Source organism: Lepus europaeus, chromosome 20 (genome assembly GCF_033115175.1).
Source record: "Lepus europaeus isolate LE1 chromosome 20, mLepTim1.pri, whole genome shotgun sequence".
Lineage (NCBI taxonomy): Eukaryota > Metazoa > Chordata > Mammalia > Lagomorpha > Leporidae > Lepus > Lepus europaeus.
In genome coordinates this window covers 61,271,604-61,295,729 of record NC_084846.1, presented here as the reverse complement: position 1 = coordinate 61,295,729, position 24,126 = coordinate 61,271,604, and the positions used below count along the sequence as shown (strand labels likewise).

Genomic DNA, 24,126 nt, shown 5'->3' with positions numbered 1-24,126 from the left:
TAGATTTATAGTCAAAAGGTTGTGGTCACAGGGGCTTTTCCACGCTGCAGTTCGCTGAGTCTACATAAAGGTGAGCAGGCAGGTAAAGCCTGGTACAACAGTGTTCTTATTGTGGGACCCAAATTAAGCCCTGCTGGAAAGACTCCAAATGGGGGCTTTCTCTACATTAATTCCCTTCCATGGCACACCATGCTATTTTCTGTTTCCTATGAATTCCTTTCGTTGTTAGTGTGGGGCCAAGAAAATAATATTTCAAAACATTGCTTCTAAGGTTTTCACACAATTGAGCTCAGTTCTCACATTTAAAAGCTTAGCATCACACTGAAGTTTCTTCAAATGCAAAGCAATGTAAATGTTTAAGTGAATGTTACCCATGGCAAAGAAATACCTTACACACACACACCATATAATTAGCGGCATTGTTTGAAATTACTGAAAGACCAGCAGAACTATGGAAAAAAAAAAGGACATTTCTTCAGAAACCCTGTATGAGACGGAGTAGAGAGGGTGAGAGGGTGGTACAGTTACTGAGGAGGCATCCGCATTTCCTCATTTCTCTTCTGATCTGCATTGCTGGGCTCTTTTCCTTGCTCTTCCTTCTTCACTTTGAAAATAGTCAATGTAAGCAAGGTAAACTTGGAGATGTGGGAAAATTTATACAAGTGTAAATTATTTCTGAAAATCCTTTCCAAGAAAACAATAAAAAACAATGTGATGTTCTTAATAAACAGTTGTAGCTTACAGTTCCAGACAGGATAAAGTAATTAAGCAAAAGAACTAGTGATTAGACAATGATTTATTTCTATTTGTTAAAACTGAGATTCACATGTATGGACATGATATTCATACAGGTATGCAATTTTTGCTTTAATGTAGTTTATCTGAATACTATTCTTTTTGTATCCTCTAAGCATCATGTAGCACTGGAATTTTTTGCATTAATATTTCTAATTCATCATACTGACCAGAAGATTATAAACAAATTTAAGATTTTATATTAGGTTTTTCCTTAATGATATTAAAAAATTCTTATTATGAATTCCCAAATTTTAGATTGTAAAAAGAATTTTGACCTTACTTTGATCAAAATAATGAAAAAGTTCACAAAATTTATTTGCAGAGAACAACTCTTAGCAAATGTCTTTTATGCCCTGAGATGTTTCTTTTCTTTCTTATTATGAAAAAGGTTTGTTGTCTTATGACTTCTATGGCTTGACATATAAAGGATAGGAATTTTTTTTAATTTCATGGTCACTTTACAATTTTCTGTTTCTCTTTGATTTATTAACACTTATGTCACTTCAATCTTTTATGTTTTATTTTACATCTATAGTTGTGTGTAGGATGGATTTGTTTATCCAGGGTGAGGGCTATTTGATCTTGGGTGTTCATAATTTCAACTACCTGTTAGTCAAATTTTATGACAAGGTATAAATAAGTAATGACTGAGTTACTGGTCATTAGAAGAATCCAGAGCCACATGAGAGGATCATTGCCAACTGTGGGCAAGTGAAAAGGATATTAATATTCTCATCTAACTTTGATCACCAAACTAAATGACTTAGCAGTCAAAAGACATCATTGTTCTTGCTCCAGAAGGAATAGTTTATAATTTGAGAACCATACTGTGTCTGTTTTACATAGAAGACAAGTTGGCAAGGATGAAAATGACCTCAGGTTGGGTCAGTGTATGAAAGGTTAATTATTGTGCTATAGTAAAACAAAACCTAAAGCTGTGGGTTATGCTTGGCACACAATGAAATAACAGAACATTAAACAACAGAATTACAGTGCTGAATTTTATTATAGAAAGTAATAATCGGGCCAGCACTGTGGCATAGCGGGTGAAGCCGCCCGCCTACAGTGCTGGATCACATTTGGGTGCTGGTTAGAGACCTGCACCTTCCAATCCAGCTTTCTGCTGTGGCCTAGGAAAATCAGTAGAAGATGGCCCAAGTCCTTGGGCCCCTGCACCCACATGGGAGACCTGAAAGAAGCTCCTGGCTTACAGCTCTTATGGCTCTGGCCATTATGGCCAATTGGGGAGTGAACCAGAGGATGGAAGACCTCTCTTTCTCTCTCTCTCTCTCTGCCTCTCCTTCTCTCTCAATGTAATTCTGACTTTCAAATAAATTAATAAATCCTTTTTAAAAAAAGAATCTAACAATAACATTGCTAAGATTATATATCAGTAATGTGTCCTCAATACACAAGTGTATTGATAATCTCAGCAAACTAATTTCTATCAAGAGTGTATTTTAGAAAACAGGATTAGAAATTGGCCAATGGCTTGTTGCCCTTATAGAGAATCTTGCTTTATTCTACAAAACAAAAAAATTAGTAGTTGAGCCATAATTGCCAATCCAAGATCTGACTGACGTGACCATATCCAGAAATAACACTGAATGTGCTATGGATAGTGGTACACACATAGGTTATCCAGTCTTCCCTGACAAACTGACATGCATACCGTCTACAGAGATAGATAGATGATGGATGGGTGGATAGACAGGTAGTTTATTATCATGTGCTATCATGAAGTGGCTCACCTGATTACGGAGGCTGATGAGAATCCAAGGATCTGAGGTTGGCAAGCTGGAGACCCACACGAGGCAACAGTGCAGCTGCAGTCTGTAGTTGAAGGCCTGAGAACCAGGAGAGCCAACAACACATTTCTAGTCAGAACGAGGAAAAGCAGTTGTTTCAAGTCCAAGCACAGAAAACTAAAATGACATCCCAACTCAAGTCATTTGGGCAGAAGGAAACTCCCTCCTACTTGTAGGTGAGTCAGACTTCTTTGGTTCAGGTGTTCGATTGAATGAATGTGGCCCACCTACATTAGGGAGGGCAATCTTTTCTGAACAGCAGACCAATGCAAATGTTAATCCCATGCAGCAGGATCCTCACAGATCCACTCCGAACAGGGTTAGATTATATATCCAGGCACCCAGGACCCAGCAGATTGACACCTAACATCAACCATCAAAGAGACCCTTATCTGCTTCTCTTTAGCCTACAGTGCTTACTGCTTGGTCCAGCCTGTATTTTTCCAAACTAAAACATCTCCTGTGCCTGCTCAACTGAGGAATATCGGATGTTACAGGCAGTAGAGAATTCCTAAATTCCAGACTCTTCCCATACCCAACATTCTTAGGATCGGCTAGGACATCACATGAATTAAAAAATAACTTAGAATCCATGAAAATAAAAGATGGGACAAAACAGGTGTGTTTCCAGGAAAGGATGTGTCAACAGAATGGGCAGGAAGGTGCACTCTTGGTATACAACCAAATCTTACACAAACCCCACCGTGTTGGGGGTCTGCCCCTTTCTCTACACCCTGGCTGACCAGACATGTTCTTATTAACACTTAAGAAACGAACACGTATGAAATGCACTTGCACAGTTTGTGATTTTTATTGCAAATGAAGTAATGGTTGGGATGGCAACTCTTTGAAATACAGTAGTAGAGACTGTTTGCCTGCTTAGAGAGAATGAGAAGTGCAGTGTAAAGTGTACTTCGTAAATGGACCAGAGAGGCCCATAAAGCTGAATAAGCTCATTCACTAAAATACAACACAGGTGATAACTTTAGGTTGGCCTTAAATAATCGACAACCATAAAAAATAATTAGGTTTGAACACATAATCTTGAGAAAACAGTGAAATCTTTTTTCAAAAAGTATGCATAAATCTGAATTTAGCTATATCTTAGATCCCCACGTTTTAAATGTGCATATTATGAAACACAACGTAACCATGTCACATCATTACTCTCATCTTCCTTCATATTCAGGTTTTATCAGACTGATTGCTTCCAAAAATGAAGTAATCATCTTACTTAGGTTGCAAATATTTTTCAAAAGATACATATATTTCTAAATAAACAAAAGTTGAAGTATACAGCAAGCATCCTTATACCCATACTTGGATTTTGCAATTAATATTTTTCTTTATTTATCTTATTAAGCAATTATAAAGCCTTGTCAATCCATCAGATTTTTTAAAGAATATTTTTCAAAGTTAGGTTGACAATCTCAGTATACTCACTCCTAAACGCTTTACCAGGATCCAAAACTTCTACCTTCTCTTATAATTAAAACTATATGGCCGGCGCCGTGGCTCACTAGGCTAATCCTCTGCCTAGCAGCACCGGCACACCGGGTTCTAGTCCCGGTCGGGGCACCGGATTCTGTCCCGGTTGCCCCTCTTCCAGGCCAGCTCTCTGCTGTGGCCCGGGAAGGCAGTGGAGGATGGCCCAAGTGCTTGGGCCCTGCACCCCATGGGAGACCAGGAGAAGCACCTGGCTCCTGCCTTCAGACCAGCGCGGTGCGCCGGCCGCGGCGACCATTGGAGGGTGAACCAATGGCAAAGGAAGACCTTTCTCTCTGTCTCTTTCTCTCACTGTCCACTCTGCCTGTCAAAAATAAAAAATAAAAATTTAAAAAAATTAAAAAAAACTATATTGCTATTAGATAATAATAATTAACAAAGTGCATGCCTTACTGCGCACTGAATCATTTGGAAGCTAGGGAATTTTCTTTATAGTTTAGTACTTTTGAGGCTGTGGTCTTAATTTTAATCTCCCTGAAGGGTCAATTAGTTATTTTCTTTTCTACAAGTACATATTAAACCTCTAATAACACTTAGTCACACTGAAATGCAATGTATTCCCCAATAGAGAGTAATATGCAAGAGTACAGCAATTTCTTTATTTATAGACAAACCAGGCAATTGGCCCATTTGATGGTATTAATTAGAGATTTTTTTCAGAGATTCATTTCTATTTTATGACTGTGGAACAAATTTATGATTTGAAAAAATATAAAATAATTGTAGCCTATTTACCTTCTAAAAGTATCACCTTCACAGATACAAATGCTTATTTACTTATAGTGGAGGCTAACTGCTAAACAGAATGCAAATTATTAAGGTGTCTAATACTACCCAGGTGATCTTCGTACTGGTCACAAAAGAACAAATAGCCTTTGACTTGTCATTTAAAAGCTGTGATACCTTAGCAACAAATACTGATCTGTTGAAAACATGAAGGAACAATACAAGACCTATCATACACAATTCCATTTATTTCAACTAATGGACTTCAATATTGCTATTTATTTATTTTCCCTTTTATTTGAAAATCAGAGAGAGAGAGGGAGAAGAGCGAAAAGCAAAGAGAGGAGGAGAGAGAGGGAGAGAGCGCCATCTTCCATCCTGTTGTTTACTCCCCAAATGCCGGCAACAGCCAGAGCTAGACCAGGTCAACATCAAGAGTAGGGAACTCATTCAGGGCCTCCAACACGGGTAGCAGGAACTGAACTGCTTATCCTCACCTGCCACCTCCCAGAGGACATATTAGCAGGAAGCTGGAACTGGAAGCAGGGCTGGGATTGGATCCCAGGCACTCACATATGACAGACAAGTGGCATCTTAGAGCTGTGCAAAGCATCCACCCCAGATTTGTTTTTAAGTCCAAATTTATCTAAAGTTTTAAAATCATTTAGAACTTTCTTTTGAAAAATGGTAGTTTTTAATCACATATATCTTACATTTATATATAAGTAATATGTATTAAAAATGTTACCATAGTCATAACAGGGCTTTTAATAATATGTCTTGTATTGTGCCATAAGTGATCCTTAAGATAATAAAGCAATCTTGAAGACTCATGATTTCATATAATTCTAAATCATGATTCTACCCAGTTAAAGAAATAACTGCATTTTCCAGAGTATAAACTTTCAAAGATCACTCTTGAGAAACATAAATGTCTCCTTAAGCCTTATGGTCTTGAGTATACACTAATTCAAAATCCACAAAATTAAGAATGCAAACTAAGTTTTGAGCAAACTCCATCTCCTGGTGTGTTATTTACATTTCTTCCAAAGCCATCAACTCAAGTCACCCGAATTACTCAGTGTAGAGGATGGATACAAAAAGATGGCTAGCAAAGGCTAAGAAAACAGACATTTCCTTTTAAAAAGAACCAGTTTACTTTTTAAAAGAAAAGCATTCACAGGAGAGAATCATTATGCCATTTTCATATCTTGCAGACTAGGCTCCTTCATGACAATTCTTGCAAGAAACACATCACGGAAAGCAATGGTTCTAAACACATCTTGTTGGGAATAGTGATGCCATTAACACTTGTACCACCAGTCCCGAATGGAAGTGTGTTTGCATAATGGCTTACTTCATTCTTCATAAAGATAAACACAGCAGGTCACTGTGCACAGAGGCCAACATGCTCCAGGAGAAAATGCAACTTCGAAATACAGAAAGTCTCACTGATACGGGCACAGCCTACCTTTTTAATTTTATAAAAAATACAGATCTAGGCTTTTATTCTATTTCTTTTTCCATAAGAATAAAAATTCATTCTTATTTGTTCAGATGGATAAACAGAGTCCATACTAAAAACACCGCAGTAAACAATCTATGCTAGCAATATTGGAGATGATAATTTAATGTTAAATGTTGGCAGAGCATAATGAATGTAAACTGAATGAAAGACTCTCATTATTTTCAGATTATTAACAGATAGGTTTTAATTCATCTCCCCACGTGAAGCGAAACTAGTGCTAAAAAGATGCCTTCATTAACGAGCCGACAATTTGAGTCCCTACTGTGCATTTCAGGGGCCTTTTCTCCACAACCCCAATCCATATCCATGCGTACTATGTAAAGCTCCCTCACTGTCTGAATTTCTGATTCTTCCGCACTGGGTCCCGAGACCATGTTACATTTCCTCTTCCCTTTTATTTTCCCGGACTTCCGAGTCAATCAAAGGTATTAATTTACAGCTGCTCACGCATCATCATTGTGCAGGAAAAACAGAAGCCAACCAACGAAGGCCGTGTGGGCCAGAGATAGAGCTCCTATCCCCAGCAAGGTTCACACCTCAGACTTTTCCTGGAGTCACCGGGGCACACGGACTCATATCATCACCAAGGGTAGATCCTGGCCGCATCACACATTCTCTCTTTTACATCATTCTCTCCTTCCTACCAACTGTGGCTATCCTAGATACCTGCTTCACCCACCACAGCAGGCACTCTCTCTGTCAAATGTTTATTTATTTGTTTTTATTTATCTGAAGGGGGGACGGAGAGGGAATGAATCAATCTTACATCTGCCGATTCACTCTCCAAATGCCAACCCCACACCACCTGAGTCCCACACATGGGTGGCAGGAAACCAAGTATTTGGGCTGCCATCAGCTGCTTCCCACGAAACAGTAGCAGTGAGATGGATATGAGACACAGAGGGAGCCGGTGCTGTGGCATAGCAGGTGAGGCTGCTGCTTGCAGTGCCGGCATCCCATATGAGTGCTGGTTCAATTCCCGGCTGCTCCTCTTCCTATCTAGCTCTCTGCCATGGCCTGAGAAAGCAGCAGAAAATGGCCCAAGTCCTTGGGGCAATGCGCCCACCTAGGAGACCCAGAAGAAGCTCCTGGCTCCTGGCTTTGGATCAGCCCAGCTCCAGCTATTGTGGCCATTTGGAGAGTAAACCAGCAGATGCAAAATTCTCTCTCTGCCTCTCTCTAACTCTGCTTTTCACATAAATAAATAAATCTTAAAAAAAAAAAAAAAAGAAAGAAAGAAAGAAAGAAAAGAAAGAGAAACACAGAGTAGCCAGGACTCAGACTAGAACTCCAACATGGGAGGTGAGCATCCAAAGCAGCAGCGTAAGCGGCCGCACCACAGAATCGGCACCGGATTTCTCTCTGTTTCCCTCAGCTGGCCCCTGCTCTATCCTCTGTTATCCCGTGCAATGCTTCTCAGTCAGCCCCACGGTTTCCTTTGCCTGTATCTTTTCCTGCTTATCCTAGACCCTAACATTCGCTTACTTTGACAATGATTGTTCCTGCACCTCAACATTTTTTTTTATAGAATTTTTTTTTTTTTTTTTTGACAGGCAGAGTGGATAGTGAAAGAGAGAGACAGAGAGAAAGGTCTTCCTTTTTGCCGTTGGTTCACCCTCCAATGGCCGCTGCGGCCGGCGCATCATGCTGATCCAAAGCCAGGAGCCAGGTGCTTCTCCTGGTCTCCCATGGGGTGCAGGGCCCAAGCACTTGGGCCATCCTCCACTGCCTTCCCCGGCCTTAGCAGAGAGCTGGCCTGGAAGAGGGGCAACCGGGATAGAATCCAGCACCCCAACCGGGACTAGAACCCGGTGTGCCGGCGCCGCAAGGCGGAGGATTAACCTGTTAAGCCACAGCGCCGGCCACCTCAACATTTTGTAACCAGCTACAAGCCTCTGAACCCGCCCAGGGAGATGGTTAAAGTGGAAGTCGCCATCTCCCACCACTCCACCCGGCAAGTCTCAGTGGGGTGATCAGCGGTCTGGATTTGCCAGGAAAATGCTCCAGGTGGTAAGACTCACTCAAATGACTTCTTTACTTCTTTTTTTTTTTTTTTTTTTTTTAAACCAGTGACTACATTTAAAGTTCTTTCCTAAATCTATAGTGCCTGACTCAAATTTTCCTCCAGGCTTCAATCCTTATCATTCTTTAGTACATAATTTCCAGATCATTACAATATTTTCCTAGTTCCTTTTCCAGCTGCCCTCACTTCAATCCCCCCGTCGCATCCAAGTAAATTTCATACTCTGAGTGTTCAGATAAAATTAACTAGATAGGCAACAGGGAGCCACTTGTTTCGCACCCCAGAGACAGGCTTTGCAGGTTTTCAAGGTCCTCCTCAATCTGATCCACAACTTCTGTTGTGGCTTTCTCTCTCACTAGGTCTTCGTTTGTCGGTAAAATGCCGTTTTGCTCTCACCTAATCATCAAATTGTTAAAGCCCTCTCTGCTACAGAGAGAACACAGGTGACAGCCTACGTGATTTGGTGCAGCTGTAGAGCTCATCATTTTGCGGACGCAGCATGGAACACAGGTGCTGTCTTTTCTTCCCACACACTGTTTTGCAGATGGGAGGATCTCAGGAACCATTCTATGAGTGGAGGAAGGGAGCAGCAAAGACACAAAGATAGGAGTGAAGGAAGGGAGACCAACTAGTGCGTAAGAAATGCAGGCCATCAGTGACTCTGCAACTATTCCAGAGAAGCCGTGATGTTACAGCGCTCCTCAAACTACATGCATTCTAATTTTCAAAAAATTTATTCGAGAGACTGAGAGAAAGTGCCCATCTGCTGGTTGATTCTCCTAAATACCTACCACAGTGGATCTACGTTAGGGCTGCAGCCAGGAGGTGGGGATGCAATCCAGCTCTCCCATGTTGGGGGCAGGAGCCAACTACTTGAGACATCACCTGCTGCCTCTCAGTCTGTGCATCAGCAGAAAGCTGGAACTGGGAGTGCAGACGGGGATACAAGCCCATGGGATGTGGGCTTCCCAAGTAGCATTTTAACTGCTAGGCCAAACACCTGCTGCCCATCCCCAAATTATATAAATTAGAGTTAAAAATTAAAATATGTGTTATTTTATTAAGTGGCAAACAGCAATACCTAAAATAACTATAGCTCAATTCTCTTAGCAAATTTGAGTTTTCAAGTCTTACAACATAACACCAAAAACTTACTGATTTGATAAAGCGAACAACAAGCCAAGGCACTAGATAAATGTCAGGAAACAAGTGCATTCTTAGCAGTGAGACGTGAAAGCGATCGATGCAGTGAAGAGATCTTAGCAGATGTCATCAGCTTGGCAGAGATTCCTCATCTTGTAAGTGCAAAACCACAGGAGTGGGCAGTTCTTGGGCCAAATCAAGATAAAGAGAAAAGGAGAGACCTAAGCAGATAAATTAGACGTGAGTCAAGCAGGATGAGTAAAATCAAGAGCAAGAGAACGAGAGTCAGAGTGGGAGAGTGGGAGAGAAATGGAGGCCGAGATTTCCACTCTGGAAAAAGGATTAGCCAGATGGCAGACGCAAGAGAAGCGGGTGATGCCGCTGTGCTTGACTCTGCCTGTGGAGGCAGGCGCCCTCCCTAACGAGAACATGAGGGAGCCGGAGGCACCACAGCAGCATTGGAGGTAACAGGGCCCTCCTAGCAGAGCTGGTGGGACTGCACCTGGCATTCAGACCCGCACCTCATTATCCAAAAGATGCAGAGGAGCTGGAAGGAGTTCAGAGACATGATGGAAGAATGAGTAAGATGCAGAGGAAAATGATTTATGGTGAAAGATTAAAGCACTAAACAAGAACAGCCTGGCCGAGCAACAAGGTGATGGGCAAAGCATCTATCTACAAACAAGCCAAGGGTATAAATATTCTGAATGAAAAAAATGTATACATTAACCCGGGACCAGGAGCACAGGCTATGGAGAACAATTTCAATAAAGCAGTAAAGACCAGCCCAAGGAGGCAAGTAGAAAAATGCCAGTGATAAATCTCTTTGCCTGATAGAGACACATAGCACCAGTCTGACAGTAGGGTAGAACATAAGCAACTTGACCACAATGAGAGTTACCATGATTCAAGAGGACAAACACAATCAACACAGCAATGAGGAGTCACAGTACCAATTCACATTCAATTGTCAAAAGGATGGAAGATTTTAGCTTAGCTATCTCCTCCATAGTTTGTTCATATGACAGTTGTCATCAAATAACGACCTGAACCGGTAAATCAGTTCAGCAGTTTCCTGAAGGAAATGGAAAAGAATGGGAAAATGGGTCCTTTGAATACAGTTCCCAACGATTCTTTGTGTGGGTTTGCAATATAGCATTGAATGTACTAAAACGTAAATGAATCACTAACATAATTAGACATGTGGGTAGATATAAAACCTTGAAAGCACATCCTGTGGGAGTGCGAGAAAGATTCCCAGGTAAAGTTTCAACCATAACATGCACGTTGCTGCTTGTGCAGTTCAGCCAAAATGTGTTTGCCTGTGAATCACTATAATACCCCTCCCCCCCAGTAGAGGGAGAACTGTGACTGCCCTCAGAGCAGTATTCAGGGACAATGACATGTAGGCCAGCAAAACAGATGCCCTACCCACCTGTCTCACAGCCTCAGACATTCATAGTACTACCCAGAAATATCCCTTCAGTAAAATCCAACATGGGGGCTGACGTTGTGGTGCAACGGGTTAGCACCAGTTCAAGTCCCAGATGCTCTGCTTCAGATCCAAGTCCCTGGTAATGTGCCTGGGAAAGCAGGAGACGATGACCCAAGTACTTGGAGTCCTGCCACCCATGTGGGAGACACAGTTGATTTCCTTGCTCCTGTCTTTGGGTTGACCCAGTCCTGGCTGCTGTGGCCTTTTGGGGAGTGAACCAGCAGGTGGACAATCTTTTTCTCTCAGTCTTCCCCTCTCTCTCTGTCACTCTGCCTTTTAAATAAATACAAATAAATCTTTAAATTAAAAAAAAAAAAAACAATGTGAAGGTTTCAGTATTTTAAGAAATACCTGATGCACAACAGAAAACGATAAGTCAATGAAATCCTTATACTAATTTAGTCATATATTCCATCTGCTGTCATTTTAAATTTCAGGTACTTGGAAACTTTTATCTCTGTGCTTTGAGCATGAATCAATAATGATCTGTATCTGCTGTGTTGCTGTTTCCAATTTGAAAATCTTGTGTGTGCCTGTTATCTCACTTGAACCTCACCTTTGCAGTCAGGTATGATTCATTCCTCATGTTATAAACAGAGCTGAGAGTCAGAGGAGTTACCAAGAAGTCAAAGTCAAGCAGAGGGGGCCAGCGCTGTAGGGTAGCAGGTGAAGCCACCACCTGCAGTGCTGGCATCCCATATGGGCGCCGGTTCAATTCCTGGCTGCTCCACTCCTGATCCAGCTCTCCGCTATGGCCTGGGAAAGCAGTAGAAGATGGGCCAAGTCCTTAGGGACTGGCACCCACATGGGAGACCCAGAAGAAGCTCCTGGTTTCTGATTGACAGGCTCTGGCTGTTGCAGCCATCTGAGGAGTGAAGCAGCAGATAGGAGACCTCTCTCTCTCTCTCTCTCTCTCTCTCTCTACTTCTGCCTCTCTGTAACTCTGCCTTTCAAATAAATAAATAATAAATGGCTGACTGTATCTCCTACCTGATTCATGTTCCCACGCACAGCATTAACAAAACAGTGACTATTGTGTGAAACCATGTCCTGGTGATGAGTTTCTGGGGAGTCATAAGGTCACAAGTATTAGTAAAGAAGAAGGAAAGAAGCAGATTAGGTAGACCAGGTGAAAACACAGTAAAAATAGAATTCAGTTGCAGAAATTTCCAGTAGGTGTAGCCCTCGGTTATCACAGCATGGCCTTTGTATTCACAGAATGACCTAACACCGTGGATCAAAATATAGCTGTCACCACAATGGAAAAAGACAGTGGAAGATTCAGTTGGAAGAGGCCAGGCTGAAGGTGCAGCTGGGTGGAGCAGCTGATGGAAGGGAAACTCACATGGCAGAGAGGTACTAGTAGGGTGTGGCAAAACCTGGGAAGGGTTGTGGAAAAAGCACGGAAGCTCTGTCAAATTTCCAGGTACCGAAAAACAAGCACATGTGCAAAAAGATTCTTGGCAGAGTCTTCCCAGACGCACCAAGGAGCAATCTGCAGAGCAGAGAGCTCCAGTAGCTGAGAGGAAATGCTTAGCAGAAGAAAACATTAGCGTGGAACTGACTTAAAGGAAAGTAGCATTTAAGATGTGCAGGCTGTCTGGTGGACGTTTGGCTTAGCGGTTAGGATGCCTGTGTCCTGTATCTACGCGCCTGGGCGCCAAGTCCCGGCTCTGCTCCCAATTCTAGCTTCCAGCCCATGCAGTGCATGGGAGGCAACATGTGATGGCATGAGTGGCTGAATCCCTGCCACCCACGGCTTCAGCTCAGCTCAGTGCTAGCCATTATGTGCATCGGAGGATTGAACTAGTGAGTGGGAGTTCTCTCTCTCTCTTCTCTGTCTCTGTCTCACGGTGTCTCTCTGTCTCCCTCTCTCTCTGCTTCTCAAAAAAACTCTGCAGGGTTGTTGGGAGACAGAAGTAAAGAAACTGGGTCAGGGATTCAAGGTCAGAGGGCAAGGTTTAGAGGATGTAAGCAGGACAGTGACCACAGGAGAGACAAGGATAGGGAATGAGGGTGAAGAACGAGAGGGGAAACAGGGTTTTCTGATGCTTATGGTTTGTATGGAAGAGAAAAATACAGTACAAATAAGTAAAACTGTAAAAGAAATGGACAGAAACATAAAACACATAAGGAGAATACAAAGGAAATAAATACAAAATTCGTTAAGACAGCAGCCTTTCAAAGCACCTCTCCAAGGAAGCTGTCTGACGTTTGTGCACCAATGGAGAACCCAACTGCTTGCAGCCATGTCCCATCTTTAGCACTGAGACCTGGGAAAGTTATGGGACGAGACCTGGGGAAGTTATCTAGCTTCTGTCAGCTCCAGTTCACTCACCTAGGAAAAGCAGAAAATAATATCCCCCACCATTGCCAGTAAATCAAGACAATTCAGTAAGAAAAATTCTTGTAAAACAAAAAAGAAAGAAAAACAACAACAACAAACGAAAAACCACAGAGCTTGGCAGAGGGCAGAGTAAAATGTTAGCTAAATCTCCTGGGCTGTGAAAGTATAATAGTTAAGATAATAAATGGAATCTGAAAAAAATAAGGGCTATAAAAATGGTACATATGATAGGAAAATAAGAAAAAACTCAAATGTCCAACATAAAGGATCAAAGGACTGAGAAGGGATTCAATTATGTAAAGCTGCACTTTTAAAAAATAATGAGAAAAAATGAGAGATGTTACTTATAATTTATCTGATCCAGGGCAATTTACTATGAAAAATGTAAATTCACGGAAAATGGGCAAAGAAGCCCCTTATTTCTGAAAGACCCAATTCAGAAATCCAGCTTCAATCATTCAAAGATGCTCCCTTCTTCTCATTCCCAGAACTGCCTACAGCCATCCAAGTGTTTCAATCCTGATTCAAATAAATAACCAACCATTTCATGTCTGCATGCCCTTTAAAAAACAGGAAAGCAATTCCTGCCAATGTTCCAAATATAAATTGAGTTGGGCAAAGCCACGGACTCCCATAGTAGGGAGGAAGGTTGAAAGCCCTACTATCAGTTAGAAACGTTTGTCTTGTAAAGGAAACGGTCAACAGCAACACTAATGATCACTGACCTTCTCCGCGTGTGAACTAGGAGGTAAACCCTGCGCATCCCATTTCCTACCCCTGCAGCCCCATACTCCTTTAAATCCCCATAAGCTTGTGATAAAACTGACACTCAGAGTTAAGCTGCCGCTTTGGGCCCTGCAGTTAGGCAGGGGCAGAGGGCAGAGCAGGGGTTTGCATCAAGCTCTGTCTGAGCAGAAGTCTGCTCTTTTGACACCATCACTCTTTGGAAGACTGCAGCAAATAATAACTTGAATGGAGCCACTGTGTCATCACTACAGGGTGACCCATTATCCCGGATGTAATCGACTTAAACTACATTTTTTAAATCCAAACTCATACCTATATCTGTATGTAGCTGTCTGTCTATTTATTTATCTGAATGCTTGTGAACTGGGGCAACCAAATTTCTCGAAAACCAGGCAACGAGTGATGATTTTTAGACCACCCATCTTTAAAAAAAATATTAGTCATTCTCAGTTCTCATAGTCTGAGCATCTCTCTAACTGGATTAGATTTTCATGTTTAAAGACGCCTAGATTTCCTCACAGCCCACGAGGCAATCACTCCATCTGGGACTGACGCAAGGACAGGGTCAGGAGGCAACATACAGGGGAACCTCCGGTGCTGGGCTCTATTGAGAGACTGAACGCCTGTCTCTCAACCAGCACATAAATCCTGTGTAATACATTTAACATGTTTCTGCAGGATCTTTGCCCGGTAAATTCCGACAGATTGACACTTTCACTTTAAATTTTGGCTTTTAGAACTTAGAACCTGGGTGGCATTTGGCTGGGCTGTCAAGACCCAGGTTAAGATGCCAGTGCACCATGTAAGAGTGCCTGGCTCGATGTCTGGATCCACTTCTGACTTCAGCTTCCTGTTAATGCAGACCCTGGGAGGCAGCAGGTGACAGCACACATTACTGGGCTCCAGCCACCCACGTGGGAAATTTGAGTTGAGTTCCTGGCTTCTTGCTTCAGCCCTAGCCAGCCCCAATCATTGTGAGCAATTGGGGGAGTGAACTAGCGAAGGAAGCTTGCCTCTCTTCTTCACAAATACATAAGTAAAATCTTTTAAAAAAAGAACTTAGAACTTGTGTAAGATTCAAACCCATGTTTTACTGGAAACTAAAATGTGATCTTTTATTCATGGAGATAATGTACTTAGAAACTAAAACCTATATACAAAGAGCTATAATTGAGGCAGAATGTAAGCTCTATACAAGAAATATAAAGTATAAATGAAATATTTAAAAAAGACTTGGTGAATGAGATGGCAGGGGACTAGTATGGAGTCAAAGTAAATTTCATAATGGAGACGCCATTTATGTTGGAGTTTGAGAGTGCATAAAATTTTCAGAGATTCCTAAGAGACGGCATGAGCAAAGGAGTGATGTAATATTTGCATGTGCCTAAGGTCAGTATAGTCTAAGCTGCAATGTTAGGTTACAGCCCAGTCGTGACAAGGCAAGATGTTTATAGTGAATTCTGCCATCACTGGGGATGGGCAGGGAGTGGATGACAACAGTGATGTTCAAACAAGGCAGTCACTTAGATAAAGATCTGAACAGCAGGAGAGAATCATGCCTCACCCACATGGGTTCGTCACCTGCGATCCTTCAATAACTTGGTACATATGTGTACCGATTTTTGCAAAGTCCACAATGTATTTCTTTAAACTCATTTCAGGTCATCACCTTAAAACAAAGGACTATTCCAACTATTTCCAACCTATCCCATAAAAATGGGGAGCACATGTGTGGGGTGAAGGGTCTCAACTTAGAGACAAGCTGTGGTTGATAAAATATTCCATACATGTTAAAACTTCCTGCAAAGGCTAGATTCTTATATAAATATGCAGAGATGATGCTTGAAGAAAAGGAAGCAAGAAAAAGCGCAAACTGGTTCACAAACTTTGAAAGGATAGTTGATTTTCTAAGAAAATTATATAACTGTATACCTGAGTATATTATATGCTTTGGAATTTTTTTTTTATTTTTTAAAGACTGACTTAGTATTTATTTTAAAGACAGAAATAGAGAGAGAGAGATTAATTTTCCATCCTCCCATCCACTGGTTCACTCCCAAAATTGTCTCAATGACTCAGGCCGTGCCAGGCCAAGCCAGGAACCAGTAACTCCATCTGTGTCTCCCACATGGGTGGCAGGAGTCCAAATACTTGGGCTACCTTCTGCAGCTTTCCCAGGCACATTAGCAGAGAGCTGGATCAGAAGAGTAGCTGACTTGAACCAGTGCTTACATGAGATGATGGCATTCCAAGTGGCAGTTTAACCTAATGCACCACAATGCAGGCTCCTTTGGCAATTTTTAATCAACAGAAGTTGCCAAAAACAGCAGGTTTCATAACCATGAATGGGGCCAGAGTTGTGATATAATGGGTAAAGCTGCTTCCTGTGTTGCTGGCATCTCATATGAGCACCCGTTCACATCCCAGCTGCTCCACTTCTGATCTGGCTCCCTGCCAATGGTCTGGGAAAAGCAGCAGCAGATGGTTCAATGTTTGAGCACCTGCCACCCACTTGGGAGACCTGGCAGAAGCTTCTGGCTCCTAGCTTTGGCCTGGCCCAGCTTGCATCTGGGGAGTGAACCAGAGGATGGAAGATCTCTCTCTGTCTCTCCTTCTCTCTCTAAAGTAACTTTAACTTTCAAATAAATAAATAAAACTTTTTTTAAAAAAATAACCATGAGTATCTGATTTTCTTAGAATGGAACTGCTTTCACTTTAACTACAAGACTTCATACATCTACATATATATGCATATTCATAGAACATACATATATGTATATATACACACAATGTGCCTTTTAATGTCACTTTTAGCTTTGCTTATTTATCTTTCTATAAAGAGCATTATTTTGTCAAGTGAAGTGTTCCTAACCAAGATAATATAACAGTCTAGAATGCAAAAGCCGACTTTGTTATGGCTTATTATGGAAATTGGAGCAGGAATATGAGTTAGAAGTCTATTAAAATAGTTCAAGCAAAAGGTCATAAAGGTTTGAATCACAGAGCTGGCAGTGAAAATGGAAAGGAGGGAAACGTTAAGAGAACTTGCTGAATTAACTGGAAATAGATTTGCCGGCGCCGTGGCTCACTTGGTTAATCCTCTGCCTGTGGCACTGGCATCTTATATGGGCGCCGGGTTCTGGTCCCAGTTGCTCCTCTTCCAGTCCAGCTCTCTGCTGTGGCCCGGGAAGGCAGAGGAGGATGGCCCAAGTGCTTGGGCCCTGCACCTGCATGGGAGACCAGGAGGAAGCGTCTGGCTCCTGGCTTTGGATCTGCGCAGTGCCGGCCATGGTGGCCATTTGGAGAACGAACCAACGGAAGGAAGACCTTTCTCTCTCTCTCTCTCATTGTCTAACTCTATCTGTCAAATAAATTTAAAAAAAAAAACCTGGAAATAGAGAGCAAAGGAAAGCGATAATAACAGTAGCTAACATTTGTCAGGGAATATTAGGAGACCAGCACTAGTGTCAGTTGTGAGCACATTTCAACTCACTCAATCCCTGCAGGAACCCAGTAGTTAAGTACTCTTATTACTTTGTTCTACAGATGTTGAAACTAAGGCACAGAGAGGAGAAACCAGTTGTCCAAGGCTGCACAGTGGTGGGTGACAGGATCAGTTGAGAACCTAGTTTGACTGGGCCTGCAGCATTTGCTCTAATTGCATCAGACATGACAGAGATGTGCAATTACTAGTTGCACAGTGATCACAGAAAAGAAAGAGAAGTTAGGAAGGCCAGTAAAGGAAAAAATAAAAATCTTGCTTTACTGTGGCATTTTGTGTTTGAAGGATTGAAAAGATATAAAAGTGGGTAAGGAAACATGACTTGAACGTTTTGTAGAGGAGGCTGTAATGATGCCAAGAACTTGATCAGAACCATGGTCTGAAAGATGCTGTATGGGCATTGTGAATAGGCAGTGTGAACACTGATTACCAACTCCACACTCAATGGAACCGTGTCCTGAAGCCAACACAAATGAACTGGTCTCAGAGAGATAGCCATTGGCAAGAGTAACTGATGACCTCCTAGGAACTTCATGACACAAGTGAACTTAAACCCACCTGGGGATCACAAAGCCAAAACAAAGTGATGCATCATCATACAGGAAGCTTCATCAACTGTATCAAAGAGCGAGCAAGAGCCAGTGAAATAGAGAGAGAGAGAGACAGAGAGAGAAATCGAGAGAGAGAGGAAGCCCCTATCTTTTGGTTCACTCCTTAAATGCCTGCAATAGCTGGGGGTGGGCTTGGACTGAAGCTAAGAACTGGGAACTCAATCTAGGTCTCCCACATGGATGGAAAGAACTCAACCGCTTAAGCCATGACTGCTGGCTCTCTGAGTCTCTGCACTAACAGGAAGGTGGAGTAAGGAGCCAGAGCCAGGACTCAAATTCAGACACTTAGAAATGGGACATTAGTGTCTTCATTGGCTTTATAAGCCCAACTCTAGACAAAATGTTTGCTAGAAATTTTTGATCTGCAGATCTTGGCTGGACACTTGGAGAAGTAAAATCAAATGCCCCTAGAAATCTGGAGAATGACCGAGGGTGGGAGATATTCCGAGGGGGACACAAAAGATTTCATCAGGAACGGAAAAAATAAATGACAGAGGTAAGACAGGCGATTGTGCTATAAATGCTCACCTGTAAATGACAGTATAATTTTCCATGAAGATGATTCCATCAATGGAAATTCATTTGTCTGTGTATTTGCACATCCAAATCCCTTTGATTTATTATTATGGTATCATGGACATATCCTCAGGCAGCATTATTAGCAATCAAGGTCTGGCCTTGTAGAGATATAATCAAAATACCAATAGAAGGGAAAGTGTACTTTTACAACTCACCAGTTTTTAAAAAGATACATGTAAAACTTGGGGAAGTATTATTCCAGGAAAGATGGAATTTCCCTCTACAGGAAAATATCTACAACTGAAAGACATAATGCAATAAATAAATACATGATCTGAGAGAAAATAAGACTGCACATCTGCTTCCTGGTAGAATTATGACGAATGCGTTGGGAAATGTTTCTATTATTAAAGGTGACCACATCAAGAAAGCATGACATTGTGTAAAATGTTATCTTTTTCTTTGTTCGCACCCAGATGATAAATTGAAAGTGGCAGCATTGTAGATAAGTCTGTACCTCCCACAGACAAAGAGCTATGAACAAAACACCAGTAGCTGCATTCTACATTGTTCCTATGAGGATTTTTGATGAAGGTATTTATTTTGGACTAAAGTCTTGCACTATGGTTGAAGGATTTGACAGCATTTTAGACTTGTCTTATCACAACTGAATAGCAGAAGTAGATTAATCATCCTGGGGTTCTTATTTATAAAACAAGTATGTGGCAAAGGGCCCATCTGTGCCCACGCTGTCTCCCCATTGCTTTCTATGTGGGGGAAGGAGGGAGGAAGAATGCAGTCAGACACCAGTCCCAAGAGCACCTCATCCATTCCTGAGGCTACCTAGAGTAAGTCGCACCAGCGATGCTTAAGAGCAAATGCTATTTCGCTTTTGATCAATGTCTAAACACGATCGATCTATATATTTTTAACATCTCGGATGACTACCCAAAACAACTTCTCTTTACAAATGAATCTATGAAAGTAGGTTGTCCTCAAAACAAACCCATCTCTGGCTTATGTTTCTTGAACATTGAAGTTACGGTAAAATTAAAACGAAACAACTCTGCAAGTAGGAGAGTACTCAGATAAGGCAAGAAAGCAAGACAGCAGCTTCACGCCTTCCAGCTGCCTGGCTGAATCTCCCAGAATGTCCTAAGTCAGCAAGAGCACCTCAGAGGACACTTCCCACACTCCCCTGCTGAAAGCCTACCACATCCAAGTATTTAGTAACCGTCAGTGATCAGGACAGACATGCTCTAGTCCTACAGACATCACGTTATAACACAGGACACAGACTAGAAACCTGGCAATTTCAAGACATGAGAATTTCAACTGGGAGAGGAGTTTGAGTCGCTGTGTGCTTTCATGTTATTTACTGTACTTATAAAAACTGCTTTACAGAAGTCTGAAAAATTTCCTTCTGTTTCAGTATTCAGAATTTTTCTTTTGGAAATTTGTAAAAATCGCTTAATAACTTTTTGAAATTTTATTGCTACTTTATACCATATGATATGTTAACCCTATAGTATATACAAAGCTATAGCCTATATAATATATAGTATATGTAATCCTATGTGTATAGCATGTATACTCATATACATTTATACAATCATATGTTATAGGATTAGCTTGGTACATGATGGACACAAGTAGGTATATTTAAGTGGACAAATAGGTAAATAAAAAGCAAATCATGTTAATTGCATAAAACACGTCTAGAATTGTATTCTTCTTATATATGGAAAAGCGGGTAGGTAGATGCCACATCAAGGCCAGCTAGACTCACACGGACTTTGGTGCTCATACCTGAATGGAATCCTTGAGTGTCAGGTAAGAAAGTGATGTCATCCTTCTGGAATGGCCAGCCCTATAGGACCAGCAGTTACAGTCTTGCCTGGGCCTAAGTATCAACAGTTCTGGTGAAAACACCAGATTTCCTTTCAAATGTGCTTGTCGAAATCAGTGAGAAACAGAAAGTTAACCCTTTCTGGAGTAGGAGGCACCAGGTGTAGTGTCAGTCCTGGACGCACTGGAATGTGTGGCTCTGGACTTCACTCTACAGCCAGTGTCTTACAGATGCAGATCTGAGTGACTCCAGCCTGGGGCTATGCCTCTGCACACACTCAGCGCCATCTTCAGCTGGAGGAGCTGTCATCATGTGGAAGGGCGGAAAGGTGGAAGGAAGGGAGGAAGGGTGGAAGCGAGGAAGGAGGGAAGGAAGGAAGGAGGGACGGAAGGAAGAGTGGGAGAGGAAAAGGAGCTCACATAGCTCATCCACAGTCCTCTCTCTGAAGCTGGAAGACTGGACAAGACATTTTCTCAGCTTATTTTTTATTATGAAATACCTTGAGTCCCTGAGACCAGCTAGACACAAATTATTTGATTAATTACTGATTTCTTAATTAGAGATTTTTCCAAACAGGTTTCCTGAAACTGATAGTTTGTCAGGCCAACAGTCCGATTATTTCCAAGGCTGAAATTAAGCAAAACAAACAAACAAAAAAACCTCAGGTACTGGTTACGTTAAACAAGCTGGAGCAAAATATACCTTGTTGGAGGAATTCCAAAAGTCGGTATTAGATATGTAGTAACTCAACATATTTAAGCTCTTAAATTGAACTTTAGGAATACTGTTCTCTGAACAACAACAGCTTGTCTGTGACTTTCATTTGAGGCAGATTTACAGATATAGAGAGGGAGAGACCGAGAGAGAGAGAGAATCTTCCATCTGCTGGTTCACTCCCTAAATGGCCACAACCGCCGGAGTTGGGCCGATCTGAAGCCAGGAGCCAGGACCTTTCTCCTGGTCTCCCATGTGGGTGCAAGGGGACCAAGAACATGGGCCATCTTCCACTGCTTTCCCAGGCCATAAGCAGAGAGCTGTATTGGAAGAGGGGCAACCAGGACTCGAACTGGCACCCACATGGGATGCCAGCACTGCAGGCAGAGATTTAACCTACTATGCCACAACGCTGACCCCACCTAATACTTTTTAAAATTAAATCAGTATGAGACTTATTTTGGATGTATCTGAGAAAGTATAATCATTCTAGGATTTCCAGATTCCCTGTAATTAAAATGGAAAAAGGATTGTTGAAGTATCTATGTCATTGTTTATTTAAATAAAATAATGTTGTAACAAGCTACCTATGAATCGGGATTTTAGTTTCAGGTCTCAAAACTCAGGTTTTATTTTTTATTTGTAATTAAAAATCAAAAAGTATTAGTTGCTGTGTCAGGTGTCAAAGAGAATGAGATGTTGATATAAGTTTCTATACTAGAAACTGATCATTTGTTAGTGAGATTAAGTTTCTACATAAAATGTTTTAAGTAAAAATGATTTATTATAAAGTGTGAGAGTATTTGATAGGAAAAATAAGTGTAAGAGATAGGCTTTCTAGATTGGTATCTTGAGAAGGTGAAATTTGACTTGGGTTTTGAGAAACAGGACACCAACAGTTTAAAATAAAGAGAGAGAAAAGAGAGGGACTCCATTCTGGATGAACAACCCAAGTAATGTTGAACATATACACTACAACAAAACCGGTGTTCATTACTTTATTTCACAAGTAAATGTTTCACAATATTGTCAATATTCCAGATCCATGATATATGTCTGAAACTTGATGTCTGTACAAATTCTAACTTATCTAAAGATTACACCAGAAACCTGAAATCATTTTGAAAAAAAATTAATGAGTTATATAAATTGCCAGGATCAAGTCTGAGTGTGTATATTTGTAGGAACATATTCCTTGTGAATTCTGGAAACAATATACAGTCATTTCAAAAAATATAACATCAATAAGGAAGCTTAAAGGTTCACACTTCTAGGTCCTGAGACAAATATAAAACCATTCCATGTGGCAATGTGTGGAAACATCCTAATAGAATCACAATGCTTGAATTCACAGTAGGGGAAATGGTGAAGTACACACAAATAGCAGGCAGCCAAAGTCTGACATAATGGTCTTACAAATTATGTTTTCTAATTTCTCTGGTAGTCTTAATTTAATCACCATTGTACTATCTTAGCGCTTATCACATGAACAAAAAAGATCCCTTAGTTGGTCTTCTTGAAATTTATTCCTAGATTTCTCTCCCTAAAACACTAATTATTGGGTTAGTTCATCGTTCAAAAATTTGCAACGGCCTCCAGACTATGTAATAAAATCCTAATTTTGTTCCCTAGCATTTCAAAGCCTCTGCAACTGGTAGAACGTGTGTGTGTGTGTGTGTGTATGAGGAAATCAAACTGCTATGTTTGATCCATTGAATACAGTGCTGTCAGGCACTAAGATCAATTAATCAAACATTCTCATTTAAAGTTCAAGTGGCTTGGATGCAAAACTGTCATTCACCTCCACCTCAATATATGAGTGTACTGAAGTTGACAGGGTTAAATAGCTTCTCAAATTTCCTCAAATAATAAATAAAAGAAGTATGTGTGCGACTTCAAGGTGGATTTCACTTCCACTAAAATTCAGTGTGAACATGTGCATGTACAGAATCCCAACCATGACAGGACGAGGCAGAGGGTGAGACCACAGTGTCAGGTAGATGATTGACTGCTGTAGTCTAAGGCCTCTCAGACAAAGCAGCAAGACCAGGAGAGAGGTCAGGGTTAACAGTCTGTGTGCATTTCCTATTTAAATAATAACTGAAATGCATGAGGTCAGGGAAGGACCTCTGGAAAGAGGAAGAAAAGAGCTGGAACATGACAAAGAACTCTTAAGGAAGGGAGGGCAGAGGAAAGAGCATCAAGGACTGCCCAGGAGTTATGGGGGGGGGGTCCCCAGATAAGACCCAGCCCGATAGCCCTAGGGCTTTCCCACCTTCCCTGTCTGTCTTCAATCCTGAGCTCTGGACCTGGAACCAGCACTGTTGCCTTGATCCAGAGCACCTTGTATGGAATGGTACTGTGAGCCTGGCAGGCTCCCAACCACACCTAAAAACCATCCTTTGAAATGGTAACCCCTGCTCCCACCAAGACATGTATCTCATTTACCAACAATCTCATGGAGAGAAAAGCCAGCAACTTATTACAAATACTTCTTCATTACAGTAATAAAGGCAGACCCATAGGGAATGAGAGTGAATTTACTAAAAAGAGACAGAAATGATACAAAATTAAATTAAGCCCAAAAATAAAGTGTCTCTTGGATTTATCTTTAAAATTGTGTCCTTCTCTTGATTTGCTGTAACAAAATTATCCTTAAGAACGCATCCAACAGAAAATGTCACATGAGGGGACCCACGTTTGGCCCAGCAGCTAAGACACCCGTGCTCCACTTTGGAGTGTCTGGGTTAGAGTCCTGGCGTTGGCTCCTAACTCCAGCTGCCTGTTAATACGGACCCTAGAAGGCAGTG

At 41.4% G+C, this 24,126-nt stretch overlaps 1 protein-coding gene across 1 annotated transcript in view; it reads right to left on the bottom strand.

The window, feature by feature from the left end:
* Positions 1–24,126, bottom strand: part of SEMA3D (semaphorin 3D) — a 191,210-nt gene that overhangs the window by 154,283 nt on the left and 12,801 nt on the right. The window contains exon 2 of the mRNA XM_062179057.1: positions 2,550–2,645. The gene's annotated coding sequence lies outside the window, so the exon portion shown is untranslated. The remainder of the gene's footprint in view (positions 1–2,549; positions 2,646–24,126) is intronic.